General features: G+C 42.5%; 1 protein-coding gene across 29 annotated transcripts in view; it reads right to left on the minus strand.

The window, feature by feature from the left end:
* The window catches only part of NRCAM (neuronal cell adhesion molecule), a 356,777-nt gene extending 344,854 nt beyond the window's left edge, over nucleotides 1–11,923 (minus strand). For 27 of the 29 annotated variants that reach the window (XR_003998518.1, XR_003998516.1, XR_003998517.1 and 24 more), the window contains exon 1: nucleotides 11,526–11,615. The gene's annotated coding sequence lies outside the window, so the exon portion shown is untranslated. Of the gene's footprint in view, nucleotides 1–11,023; nucleotides 11,043–11,525; nucleotides 11,616–11,783 lie in introns of those variants that run through there. The other 2 variants (XM_030548968.1, XM_030548970.1) reach the window with 2 other exon arrangements.
* Nucleotides 11,924–14,008: the final 2,085 nt, after the last annotated feature.

A 14,008-nucleotide genomic window follows, 5' to 3' on the forward strand; every position in this document is an offset into this window, starting at 1 on the left:
TAACTGGCCATTCTTTGGCAGGGAAAAGGGTGTGAGCAAGAAATTTACATCTTGGCAACGGAACAGCTGGAGGTTCCCATCCCCATTGACTTTGTCTCCTGAACCCCAGAGGGAAAGGATTTTCAAAGAAAAAATGGAAACAAGAGCGAACTGTAAGGGGAACAGATGATCCAAAATACTCTTCCCTTTCTCTCTGTGTATGGCATCACCACCACCGGAAGGACAAGGAAAGTAACTCTGAACTGGGGGAGGAGTGTTGGCTGAAAGGATTCCAGCCAGCAAGACTGCTGAAGCATGTGGTGAGAGAGACCCTTTGCTTTGAATTCATTTAGCTTGTTAAGTTAGGCTTTAGTTGGTTTGTACCTTTTATTTTCTTGTAACCAAGTTTTACTTTTATGCCTCATTACTTGAAATCACTTAATTTTTTTTCTTTCTGTAGTTAATAAACTTGATTTATTGTTTTGTCTTAACCAGTGTTTGGGAAACTCCATCTGAGATAACAGGATTTGTGCATACCATTTTCTGTTAATAAAATGACAGGCTTTATATGAGCTTGCATTGTTCATGAGAGTGCTGAGCAGTAGTAAGATACACATTTCGGGGGGCAAGTCTGGGACTGGGAATTTGGTGGTATCACTCTGCAATGTAATTCATGAGTGGCTGGCTATAGCACTCATACAATATAACTGGGAGTGATTTACATACTGGAGGCTGTGTGTGGGCAGTTCAGGAGTAAATGCTCTCACAGAGAAACAGTGTAAAAGGCACCCCAGGTTGGAGAATTGAGAGGACACAGGTGTCCATCAGTCCAGACTGTATCCTGGTAATGTCACAGTACTACCAAAGAAGATGCAAGTGTAAGCCTATGATGGAATAATGAGGATACAAAAGAACCTAAGTGCTTTCTGACATGTTCAAAAAAGATTTCATAGAATATCGAGGTCCCTCCCAACCCTGGGAGATCATCTAGTCCAACCCCCTGCTCAAAGCAGCACCAATCCCCAAACAGATTTTTACCCCAGATCCCTAAGTGGCCCCCTCAAAGACTGAATTCACAACCTGGGGTTAGCAGGCCAATGCTCAAACCACTGAGTTATCCCTTCCCTGCAATTTAGAGATATGGATCAAAGTAATCTATCGTGTTGTGTGCTCCAAACCCCATCTGGAGCCAAGGAAAAAAGAAAACTTGAAACCAGCAAACTCAAAATATATACTATATATTTTAATCAGTAAGTCGCTCTAAGATTCCCAAATTGAATAAGCAGCAGAGGCAAGAAGCCAGGACAGAACAAATAAAAGATCTGATGGCAAAGTGTAAGTGCATCCACACAAACTCCTTTTGCGAGCACAGGCTTGCACATGTGTTACACATTTCAATCATCATAGAATTATAGAAATGAGAGCGGGAAAAACAAAAATGTAGCTGGTATTAAGTTTCTCAGTCTCCCTATCTGTGTACACTTGTTTCCTAGTGTTTTGTCCTGGCCATTTGTAAATGACTCTGGTGGCAGAACTTCCATCATTTGCCTTGGGAAACTAATACAAATTAGAGATTTTTTTGATGTTCAGAACAAGCTTTCCTTTGCTTAATTGAATCTAGTTTCTCCTAGTTATACCATTTTGGATCACTCTAAACAATTGCTCTCCTTCACTACTCTTACACAGCTGTTTTTACCTCTCCATAAATCAATTTTCTTTATTCAAAAACTTAGCCCCAATATGGATTTGATGCATAACCATGACAATCTGGATCAAGAAACTAACTAGTCAGTGGCCAGTTCATGTTAACTGACCTGCAGAGAACAACAGATGTGTGATTAAGTTACATTTTAAATAAATACATGCTTTAAGAAATTTAGTACTATTCTGCTACAGTGAGTTCTTGCACCAACTTGCTCTGTTTGGCAGTCCAGATAAGTTCTGACTGGCAGTTAATTGTGCCATTCATAAAACCAGTGCTTTGATGTTTTTACAAGAAATCATGGTTTTGCATTTTGTATTTCTGGAAGCATTTTGTGTTTACATGGTTTGCTGCTGACTATGTAAATAAGACTGGTATTTTAAACTGCAAACATTCCTAAGGGCTTGTAATTCCTACTCTAAAAAGGTCCAGGTTTTATCCATCACATATGAGTTTTGAAATATTTAATATTTCTACTTAATTGCATTTATTTTTTATATAATTTACTGTATAAAAGTATTCCTTTATTCAACTGCTGTTTTACTACACGGAAACTCCACTAGGTTTTATTTTTTTATGTTTCCATTTGGCCCTGGATTACATACATACAGTTAAGAAGGGATGATAAAACCAGGTTATATGTTCCACCCTATGAAGGTTCCTCTGAACTCTTCCCTGGCCTAGAGCAAGCTTGCTATTTTGCACATCAAAATGCTTCTAGCTCAACTTTCAATTCAACTAAGAAAAAAATCCCACATTAATATTAATGTCTCTCTTGTAGGTGCCCATTACTTTCATGCTTGCTTTTTAAATATACAGCACTTGAAACAGAAGATCACAGGGGTTTAGGTTTTGTGAAACCCTAAAGAAATATTTCCAATTATTGTAAATGTTTTAAAAAAATATACAGAACTGTTTTAAAAAAACCATTTAAGGAAAATTACCCAGAATGTGTCAAAACGTATATCAATTTGTTTTGTACCATTGATAAAACTCAAGTATATTCCTCTCTCACCTTTCTGGCCTTTGTCTACTGTCAGCATCTCATCGGTCTTCTCCCTCACACCTTAATGAACTGAATTTTCATCTTCTCTGTTCCAAGCCCATTGTCTCTGCTCTCAGTTTTCTTTCTCCTCCAAGACCCCATCTTTCTGATTCCTCCTTGCTTTTTTCCAGCCTCCTTCTAGTTTCTGGTTGCTACAGGCACCTTCTTCTCAATTCTGTCTCCTCCATTCTAAACCTGCTGCTGGACTATGCAGCTTCCTCCACAACAACATTTTCTAAGTGGTCAAAATTTTTCAAATACAGTTGCCTAACGAGACACTTAAAGCTCTATTTCCTGGCCAGACTATATTTATTCATTTAGATTTATAAAAGGTAACCAAGTCATGGTCTGAGAAATTCTGTTGCCACAAGATTTAAAGATAAAACTAGGGAGAATAACTTTGAATGATGGGTTGGCTTCAAATATTCCATCCCAATCAAACTGAGAAGGGAAAAGTATGTGAACCCCCTTCACATGTGGCACACAGTAGCTGAAATTCCCTTCTGAAAACAGAAGGACAAACACTTATGGCCACCTATATATTGTAGCGATGGGTACATTATAATATGTCAGACAAATCTTTCTATTGACTTTGACTTGAGTCAGATCGTCAACCTCACTCCAGCCCCTATATGCTAGCTAAAAATGCCAGAGCAGCGTGAAGAGTCTCTAAAAGTCCCAGCTCTGGGTGGGGAAGTATCCTCAATTGCTGTATTGGCTGATAACAGCGGCAGGCTGTCCTTCCAAATACCCCCTCACAAGCCCAACTAGCCAAGGATCATGCCGGGGAAGGAAAAAGTGTCAAGACCAGGGCCACACACAATGCTGTGGAGAGCCTGTCTAAATCAGTGGTGTGATGGGTTGGAGCACAGAAACCCTCTTGGGAGCTGCCACCCGATGTGCCAAGGCTACTTCTGCCCCTACTTTTCTGCCCTGTCAACTTACTACTTCAGTGCCCTGCCTGGTTTGAGCCAGATTCGCTAGCCTGCTGGAAACCCAGACCCAGGTCTGAATCACATCCCCTAACAGCTGCAGGTTTACCCGAAAGTAGCTAACAGAAGTGTTCTTGTCTTTAACACTCAGATGCCCAACTCCCAATGAGGCCTAAAACCAAATAAATCCATTTTACCCTGTATAAAGCTTATGCAGGGTAAACTCAAATTGTTCGCCCTCTACAACACTGATAGAGAGATATGCATGGCTGTTTGCTCCCCCAGGTATTAATACATACTCTGGGTCAATTAATAAAGTAAAAAAAGTGATTTTATTAAATAAATACAGAAAACAGGATTTAAGTGCTTCCAAGTAGTAACAGACAGAACAAAGTAAGTCACCAAGCAAAATAAAACAAAACATGCAAATCTACGTCTAATCAAACTGAATACAGATAATCTCACCCTCAGAGATGCTTTAGTAAGTTTTTCCTCAGACTGGACACCTTCCAGGCCTGGGCACAAATTCGTTCCCCTGGTAGAGCTCTTGTTCCAGCTCAGGCAGTAGCTTGGGGATTCTTCATCACGGCTCCTCCCCTTTGTTCCATTCCACTCATTTATATAATCTTTTGCATGGAGCAGGAATCCTTTGTCCCTCTCTGGGTTTCCACCCCCTCCCTCTCAATGGAAAGACACCAGGTTAAAGATAGATTCCAGTTCAGGTGACATGCAAGACTTCATTGCCCACTTGCCAGTACACACATATACAGGAAGACTTACAGGTAAAACACAGCCATCTGCAGACAACTGTCCTGGTTAATGGAAGTCATCAAGATTCCAAACCACCATTAATGGCCCACACTTTGCAAAATTACAATAGGCCCTCAGAGTTATATTTCATATTTCTAGTTTCAGATAGAAGAGTGGTACATTTATACAAATAGGATGATCACACTCAGTAGATTATAAGCTTTGTAATGATACCTTACAAGAGACCTTTTGCATGAAGCATATTCCAAAGTTACATTATATTCACTCTTTAGCATATTTTTATAAAACCATATAGACTGCAACATCACAAGTGGTTTTCAAACTTTTTTTCTGGCAACCCAGTTGAAGAAAATTGTTGATGTTCATGACCCAACGGAGCTGGGGATGAAGGGTTTAGCATGTGGGAGAGGCTCAGGGCTAGGGCAGAGGGTTGAGGTCGGGAATGAGGGGTTCAGGGTATGGGAGGGATCTCTGGGCTGGGGCATGGGGTTGGGGCGCAGGAGGGGGTCAGGGCGCTGGGCTAGAGGTGCAAGCTCTGGGGTGGGGATGAGGGGTTTGGTGCAGGAGGGGGCTCTGTGTTTGGGGGGGTTCAGGGCTGGGGCAGAGGGTTGGGATGAAGGAGGGGGTTAGGGCTCTGGGCTGGGGGTGCAGGCTCTGGGGTGGGGCTGGGGATGAGGGATTTGGGGTGCAAGAAGGGTCTCTGGGTTTCAGGGGCAAGGGATTGGGGTGCAGGGTTACCTTCAGCAGCTCTCAAATCAATCAGTAGCACAGAGGAGGGGATAAGGTAGGCTTCCTGCCTGTCCTGGCACCACAAACCACGTTGCATCCCAGAAGTGGCCAGAAGCAGGTCCGGCTCCTAGGTGGAGGCGCAGAAGTGGCTCCTCACAGCTCTCGCTTGCATGCACCACAACCCCCCACCCCACCCCCAGCTCCCATGGGCCAGGAACCAGCCAATGGGAGTGCGAAGCCGGTGCCTGGGGCGAGGTTAGCATGCAGAGCTCCTATTTTCTATTCCTTCTACTTTTCTTCTCCAAGTAACTAATCTTTTCTGCTTCTAAACTTCTGAGGATTCTGCCTTCCCTCCTGATCTATTTTATCTTTCACTTTCATCTGTACTAGCTATCTTTTCCACTGTTGTTGCTCCAATTCATACCACAATCTTACATACCAATTGGTTCCAAAAGGTGTATGTTTGTCTTCAATACATTCAACTCTCAATGCTCCATCAAAAACTTTCACTTTCATTGCTACTTTCTATTCAAGCCTCCAAAACTTTTTGCCCTTGACTCTCTCATTTAGGTGACAGCTTTTCACATAATAGATTTTGTTCTCTACCCACCAATTTTTTCAGGCTTTCCTTTCTACATACACCACACTTTCCATATTACAGTAATATCCGCAGTGAGAATAGCAGGAGAAGAAGTTGTCATCACTCAGTGCCTTCTGTTAAATGCTCCATCCTTACAGGTGAGGTAACACTACCATTGAGTTTTCAGTCACAAAACGTTGTGTGAAGTTAATTTGTGCATCTGCTGGTCATATACTGTACCTTAATCTGTCCAAACCCTGTAGCAAATTTTGATTAGTCCGTCAATCAATCTAATGAATTTACGCTATTAAATGTCTCTTTAGTGGTGTTTTAGCTAAAAAATGTTTTGCTGATCTTTCTATTGGTGTAAATGGTATGTTACTGACCACTTAAAAAAAAGACAGGTCCCTTCCCAGAGTATTTTTTACAATCTAAATTAAACAAACAGCATTGATGTCAACAAACAGGAATGGCGAGATACTGAGGGGAAGGGAGAAAATGAGAAACAATGGCTGTAACAGTGAAAGATCTTGCTACTCTAATTTTTATAAGCATCTTAGTAACCCCTTTCTAGGATAATTATGTTTTAAAATTAATATATTCATATTTGGGACATTGTCTAAAATGAGGATCTGAATACAGATCAGTGATATTACTTTATCCAGCAATTAAGTTACACATCAATTCTATTTATTCCAAGGCAAAATATTAAACAACTACAGCAATAACTATATTTAGAAACAGCTGAAATAAAAAGGTCTCAATATATTTTAATGGTGCAGGCAAACACCACATAATTAGGGCTAACTTATTCTTCCTTATGCCTCACCACAATTCTGAGATCTTATGTTTAGACTTATAAAAAAAACAGAAGAGAAGCCAAGTTAGTCTTAATTGTGTCTTGTTTAATTGACAATTGGAAAGGCAAACTCATTTCTCATGCGGCTGTTTTTTAAAATTATCACGTCTTTATTTCTGAACTGTTCTTTTTCCTCATTTGACTTGTTTTTTTGCACACATCTGAATGATTTTGGATCAAATGCTAAATATAGTTGCATAAAGCAGAAAAGGGGTACTGTGAGCTCTTACAGGAACATTTTATAATTCAAGCTGTTATGCTTCATACAAAAAGTTAACAAGGAGAAAGCTGTAATCACATTATGAATTGAACCATTTCAAAACTGAAACAACACAGGAAGTAATAGAAGATCCAGATGAACATTTCTGTATGTATTCAACAAGCACTACAAGAGGAAGGCTGAAGAGTGGTCAAGACGAATATTTGCAATGCAATTAGGCTAGACAAGTAAATCTGAATGTATGCCAGCTGCAAGGGCTTGCCCTTAATTCACACAATCAAATGTCTAGTGTTGCACAGTGTCTAGCATCACTACTAACAATCTTAAAAATCTCATCAGATAGCTCGATGTTTACTGAGCATTTTAATCAGGGACTGAACACATTTCTTGCTATACTATGTAGCGCGCTCTGTTGGTCCACCATCTGTCACTTATAGCTTTCATAAATACAATTTTTTTCAATTCAAACAAACTCACTCAGCACTCAAACTAAGCTATCATTCAAATTTTTGACATGAGAGCTGAATTCCCCTTTTAGTGTTCTTCAACTCTGACCCAGCTGTACCCCCTCCTTCACTGAAAAGGGCACAGACAACAACCCAGCAAGTGGGACAGGCAAAACAGACCTCCTTTGTTCATTTTTTCTCTCTCAGTTTTCTATTGAGGTAAATAACGGAAAAGCTCAGCCAGCCTTCAGTGGTTCAGAAGAATGCAATATAGCTAGTTTGCAACTATGCTTTACTGAGCAACAAACAGTATGATGAAACTTAAGGAGCATCATTTCAATCTTAAAGAACAATGTACTAAAGCTTAGAATATCTTTTAAATAATAGTAGGAATAGTAAATATACAATATAAATCAAATATGTATACATAAACTGACAATATCTTTAATGTGATACACAATAGGCACTATTTGCTTGCTATCTTAAAATTCAGCAATCACTACTATAGAGAAAATAGATTCAGTTTTTTACATACTATCAAGAAGGCAATATCAAACCCATTGCATATTGCAGAGCAGATGACCTGCTACTTCTTTCTCTCAGTTTACACTCCTGGGATATATATATTTTTCAATGTTGCTTTCCATTTCTTTCCTGCTCTGTACATAACACAGAATGTAAACATACATGCAATAAGAATTGTTACCAGCCTGTCTTAATGCCACTTAATAACAAGGTCTGGTTCTATTGTATTTGGCTTTATCTGACAGCCAAGAAAAACAAAAGATTAAATACAAAAACATAGGGTAAAATAATCTCATAGGGGAAACTATAGAGCTACAGATATGCAAAACAGATTTATTTAGCATTGCTTTTTGGTATTTATTCAGTAGTTTAATCTGTGTAATAGGCCAATTAGCCTTTTTAGGACTCAATATTTCTTGTATTCAAATAGTAACTGTAGAGATTCACTTCTCTGGCTTAAAAAAAAATCACCTTTGATGACTTGAAATTTGAATCCTACACACCAATAAAACAAGTGAATTAGGGTGATGCTGCCACTCTCCTATTAATCCTCCTGAACAATTATGTAAACTGTCATGCATGTCATCCGATGAAGTGGGTATTCACACACGAAAGCTCATGCTCCAAAACGTCTGTTAGTCTATAAGGTGCCACAGGACTCTTTGCTACTTTTACAGATCCAGACTAACACGGCTACCCTTCTGATACTGAACAATTATGATCTTCTAACTAAATCTTATGCTGTCATCTTTGCAGAGTCCACAATAGAAGGCAATACCCCAACACAGCAGGCTAGCAGTACCAGCAAAGTAGTAAACATCCACCTGAATGTTTACACTATTATCCTTTTCTCGCTTACAAGCCTTCTCTCTAACAATCACAAAATTAATATTAATTAGACAATGTTTTCCACACTGGAGATAAAACATGCTAATTAATGGTCAGATTCTGATGCCCTTACTCAGGATGAGTGTTCTCTTATTTTGCCAGTATTCCCACTGAGGTTAGTGAGACTAACTGCATAGTAAGGGCATCAGACTCTTACCCTACATATTCTCCCAGCTGGTAATATTTAAGTTTAATGGCCTCAGCATAAAAAAAAACCCCTATATTTACATTAATTTTACATCAGATTAGATATCATTTCACAGATATTTCTGACTTGAAATATTTGTTTTTTGTTATTTGTATTAAAATATTCACTTGTTTAACAATAAGTCATTTGCTTGGTAATTAAACATTTTAAAATGAGCACAGCCATCAATCAATTGCATATAGATTTCCCTGAAATGCTTATATTATAACCCACCTCAAATACATGGTAATAAGAAATAAAATAGTTTTAATTAAAAATAAAATGTCTGTTGCCCCTGCAAATTGATTGTCAAATAAATTCTTGCATCAATATTCTATTATCTGAACAATTTCTTCCATTTTTCAGCTCACATATTTATAGTGTTGACCAAAGTTTGAGATTTTTCTCTCAGCACATATAGAGAACTGAAATCTAAAATGAGGGTCAGGTGCCTACTGACACTGAGCAGTGCCCCAGCTCTGTGCCTAGCCTATTGATTTCAGTTTCAAAGTGTAATGTTAATTATGTCGAACAACTGGAAAAGATGAAGTTGATCATACAGCTACTGGAATTAATGGAAGTTTTACCATTGACTTCAATGAGTGCAGGACTGGGTTTTAAAGTTTTATCCACTGTTCCACACTATATACTAAACACATTTATAATTTTAGTCTAAAAAGCAAAACAGAGAAGAAAATACTACAAGGCTGAAGAACAGGAACACCATAAGGAAAGAGCTAATTTTCACTGCCTCACTCAAAAGGTTTTGTCTGAGTAAAGAGTGCAAAATTGGACCCTATGTAAACAGGAAAAATTCACATCCCTGACAGTATTAGACTCCCATTCTACGGTCTCACTCCATTTGTATGTCCTTTATAATACAAACACCAAAGAAAAGTATTGCACTACCTTTCTTAATAGGATGACCAATATGGAGCAGCACTGGAGATATGACTGAAGCACAATATTGTCTTAAATTTTTAACAGCTTGGAAGTCTTGTGAAATTTTTTTGGATAATCAGCTATAACTTCCTATTTAACTCCAAGGCCTTGACTGAAACACATTCAACACTTCAAAAATAACCTTTTGTGCTCAATGGTATAGTAGCAGATTACGGTCAGGTTAATTATTACTTTTTAACTATAAGGTAAATACATTTGCCACACAGACTTTATGTTCATTTTCTGCCAGTTACCATTAAAAGGGAAGAAGCAGAGAAACTGGGCAGATGAACATGTCAATATCTATTTACCGTTAAGCTCTTGCAACCAATTATAGCATATACAGTATTTACCAATATGTGCATATAAATTTAACCACAAGGAAAATGCAGAAAGGCAGTTATTGATGGAGCTGCAGGGCATTTTTGGGTTAAAAATAAAATAGTTCTATGGACTACACTGTACACTCTCAAACTACAATTACATATTTGACAGGTTTCAAATTAAACTAGATTGTGATGGTCTAATTCTAATGTCCATCTGTATAATAGGATACAGCTCAGATGAAACACTAGCACTAACTATTGATAATTCACTAATGCTTTAGTAGCAGAGAATGATCCCCCAGCAATAAGCTCAGTACTCATCAGAAAACTGCTCTACAGCCAGGAAAAAGCGTTTAGCAGCTTGCATGGGGCTCTTCAACCCTAATGCTAGGCAGTTTGCTACTTCAGCATAGACAGCTCCTTCCCTCCGTGTATTGTCAGGGAGACAGAAGCAGGGGTGCGGGAGGAGAGGGCAGCAGCTACAGCGGCCTGCCTGAGCCAAGGGAGGCAGCTCCTGTCCTTCGCCTCTGCGCACTGGCGATCGACTGACGTGCACGGGTGAGAAAAGGCGGCCTGCCAGAGGCAGGGGACGAGGGCGCCCCGCAAAGCAGGCAGCCTGTTGCCCCCTTCTCTGCGCGTGAAATGGCGACCTGCCCGGCTCAGCGTGCGGGGCCGGGTCCCGGGCAGCGGGGAAGGAGCGCGACGCGCGCAGCGTCTCCGGCCACGGCCGGGCGGGGGCAGCAGGGATGGGAGAGACTCTCCCAGCCCCAGAATCAAGCCCGTCCCCCGCGCCCCCAGCCGGACACCGCACACCGGCCCCCGCGCAGCTCCAGCAACCTGTCCCTCGCAGACCGCGCCCCGGCCGGCCCCAGGCAGCCCTCCCGGCCCGCACCTGTAGCGCTGCCCCGGCGGGAGCGAGCCTGTGCGGCCAGGGCTCGGGCCACGCTCGGGAGCCGCACAGGCACCCACGCCCCGGGAGCTCGGGCAGCACACCCCGCCGTGCGCACGCCCCTGCAGGCGGGTGTGTTTACATCGCTACATGCAGCCCGCGGCCACGGCGCACACAGACCTCGGGGGACGGGACGGGACTGGACGGGAAGCCGGTGTGGCTCGCCAGCCGCCCCGGAGCAAGGCGCCCCGCTGACCGCCCCGCGCAGCCCCAGGAGCCCGGCGGGGACGGTCCAGCTGGCGGGGCTGGGCTGGGCTGAGCTAAGCCTGCGCCCGCCGGGCTGCCTGGGCATTTGGGGGCAGCCGGAGCGGGACACCGGGAGGCGGAGGGGCGCGGGCTCCCCATGCCCGGCGCTGCAGCGGCGCCGCCTCTCCCCGCTGCCGCAGGGCGCGGCGAGGCGGCGGCTGCTCCCCAGGCTCCCCCAGCGGCCGCGGGGGTTACTCACGGGTGGCTGCGGCCCCGCTCGGGACGGTGGTAGGCGCGCACCTCCCGCGGCGAGCCCCTGGCTCTCCTCCCCACTCGGCTGGCTGGCGCAAAGCGCTCAGGCAGGCGCGCTCCCGAGACTAGCCCCACCGCCCCCGACAGTGCCGCGGGGCGCGCGCCCGGGCGGAGAGAGTTGGGCGGGCTGGGGGGCGCGCGCGCGCGCACGCCGGGGAGCCGGACAGACAGCGGCGGCCGGCGCGAGCTGCTTTCCCCGGAGCACCTGATAGGGTGGGAGGCGGCGAGCCTGGGCCGCCTGGTCTCGTTAATGCCACGCTGCGCGCGGCCCGGCTCAGGAGCTGGTGCAGCACAAATACGTGAATACAATTGCCCCTGCAGCTTGTCCCAGTCCCAGCCCCAGCCGGCAGAACAGCCACTCGCATCCCGGGCGTCTGCCCTAAAGACGCTACAGCTGATACAAGGATTTCCAGCATTGGGGGGAGGGGCTAGTCCACCTGAAACATTTTTTTCTAAACAGCCTAGTCCCTCCCCCAGTGTTTAGTAAAGAATAAACCAACTCGCCTTTTCGTAGTCTGTATGAAACTGGCTATGAACAGCAAACCGCAGGCTAGTCTGTTTGCACCCTCGCCCGGGAGAACGATGCAACACGCCGACCACGGGCATGAGTACCACAAAGGGAAGATGGGGTGGATGCTCTTCCCGCAGTAACAGTCAGGCGTTGTTAATAGGAAGAGAGGTCCCGATTCCGCAAAGGAACCCGCCCAAACAGACCTTTACACCCAATTCAAAGACTTTATTTTAAATACACGGTATTTTTAACCTCGTAGTGTTCCCTTTAAATAGATAATATAGAGCAGTTCCTAACTGGAGCTAGGGAATATTATTAAGTATATTACAATAGCACCTAGGAGCCCTAATCATTGTACATGACCCTGTCGTGCTAGGTGCGTCAATTGCAATTGCTTACAATTTAAGTAGTGCTATTTTACATCCAGAAGATGACTTTCAGAGTTAATATAGTAATTACATTAACAGTCCTGATCACAAAATATTTACATATGCTTAACTTATCACAAAAATAGTCCCATTGAACTCAATTGCCGTACTCATCCGCATATAGTTAAACACGAGTGTTTGCAGGATTGGAGCCAATACTTTTGCTCTGGCACTGTACAACAATGCAATAAATAAAATCATTTTTCAAATACCAGACTCCTGCAACTGAAGCTTAATATAGGCCAAATTCTGAGAAATGCTGCATTTCCTGTAAAGTGAGGATGAGCCATTACAGCTCCTTCCTACAGGCTGTGACTAGAAGGTTTTTCATTCTCATTTTGCAGACCACCTTCCACATCAATCTCTTGATATCAATCCCTTGATTTCTCCACTTCATTCTTTATTCCAGCTTTCCTGAGGACTATCCGAAAGGGCTCCAAGGACCAGACTAGAATCTAGAACAGCCAATAGACTATCAGCAGCAAAGAATCCTGTGGCACCTTATAGATTAACAGACGTTTTGGAGCATGAGCTTTCGTGGGTGAATACCCACTTCCTCAGATGCATCTCAGGAAGTGGGTATTCACCCACGAAAGCTCATGCTCCAAAACGTCTTTTAGTCTATAAGGTGCCACAGGATTCTTTGCTGCTTTTACAGATCCAGACTAACACGGCTACCCCTCTGATACAATAGACTATCCAAATTCTATACTACTGAATTTCAAACCATTCACAAGTAAATTTATTCTACATTCTCAATACTTCCATAGCTCTAGAATGTTGGATACTTCCTAGACATAGTTACTAAAGGTGAATCAACCCACAAGATGAATTGTATAGCAGAACACAATGTTGGCAGTGTGCAAAAAGCTTATCCTAAATCTACTAACTGTACCAACAGTCATCATTACAACTGTGGAAATGTTAAAGCTGTGCTACTGAAAACACAGTGGATAAATGATAGATTCTATAAATAATGCAGCACAAGTTTAAATATGCAGGATTTTACGAAATGGTAAATCAATTGATCACCACTTTAGATTCCACAGATAATAAGTTCAAGTCAATCAATGTTGTGCAAGATATTAGATATTATCAGTTTGTTGTCCAAGATTAGATGGATGAGGGAAAGTCTATCTAGACTAATTAACAGTGTTAACATTAAAAAAAAAAGAAACAGTAAGCACTCATATAGTACACCATGATGTAATTTACTTCTACTTCTGCACTTACACAGCCTTCAGATATAGCATTCTCTGATTCTCATCTAACTTATTTTTGTTTATCATATGTGTAGTAAAAATACAAATTTAAAAACCCAACAATCTGCAAGAGGAAGCCAGAGAGCCTAGAATGCTATGGTGCTGCCTAATTTATCCCTCCCATTGGACATAGTTCTCTTAAGAGATGTGTTGTCTCCCTGAGTGAGGAAGTACAGGCACAAAATGCTGAGAGCAGCATTAACATCCAGAAAGATATCTACTTGCGTAG

Source organism: Gopherus evgoodei, chromosome 1, assembly GCF_007399415.2.
Source record: "Gopherus evgoodei ecotype Sinaloan lineage chromosome 1, rGopEvg1_v1.p, whole genome shotgun sequence".
Classification (NCBI taxonomy): domain Eukaryota; kingdom Metazoa; phylum Chordata; order Testudines; family Testudinidae; genus Gopherus; species Gopherus evgoodei.